This window comes from Octopus bimaculoides, chromosome 3, assembly GCF_001194135.2.
Source record: "Octopus bimaculoides isolate UCB-OBI-ISO-001 chromosome 3, ASM119413v2, whole genome shotgun sequence".
In the NCBI taxonomy this organism is placed as follows: Eukaryota; Metazoa; Mollusca; class Cephalopoda; order Octopoda; family Octopodidae; genus Octopus; species Octopus bimaculoides.
Genome location: NC_068983.1, coordinates 48,221,954 through 48,222,646, shown reverse-complemented (window position 1 = coordinate 48,222,646; position 693 = coordinate 48,221,954). Strand labels below are relative to the sequence as shown.

The following is a 693-nucleotide window of genomic DNA, read 5'->3' as shown; positions in this document are numbered from 1 at the left end:
TATATATATATATATATATATATACGTATATATATGTATGTAATTATATGTATATATATATATATACATATATACATGTGTGTGTGTGTGTGTGTGTGTGTGTGTGTGTGTGTGTGTGTGTGTGTATGTACATATATATATCTATCTGTGTGAGAGACAGAGACAGAGAAACTACTCAGACAAAAATATATTGCCGCGCTAGACAGCATTATACAGAGACCAAATAGACAAAAACAGAGTATTGTACTATTTCATTGGGAGAATCAATACATTTTATATCACCATATGAATAAAGAAAAGAAAATTTCATTTCTACTGATTTGTCTGTGTTTCATTCTTACTACATACTTGTATATATACATATAATCACGCCAAGACAAACACACATAGGCATATTACATCCATGTATATATATTTTATATAAATATATATTTATAAGAGAACATGGCTAGCAAATTATTTATATTTGTTCATTGATGTTCGAAATCTAGGTACAGGTGGTAATTATAGAAAAGGTTTTTATTTTTCATCCCCTTCGAAATTACTCTTAACCGTAGTTTGGTCATTGAATGCTCCTTTTATCATGCAAAGTGTCCTGTTAGGGTCACTTCTTTTGTGTATAAATGTACACTCATTTTATATATATTTATATATCTCTATACATATATCTAATATAATATATATATATATATA

General features: G+C 27.3%; 1 protein-coding gene across 1 annotated transcript in view; it reads right to left on the bottom strand.

Moving 5' to 3' along the window:
- The window catches only part of LOC106869724 (toll-like receptor 13), a 231,605-nt gene that overhangs the window by 169,543 nt on the left and 61,369 nt on the right, over window positions 1-693 (bottom strand). The gene's annotated exons all lie outside the window — the stretch shown is intronic.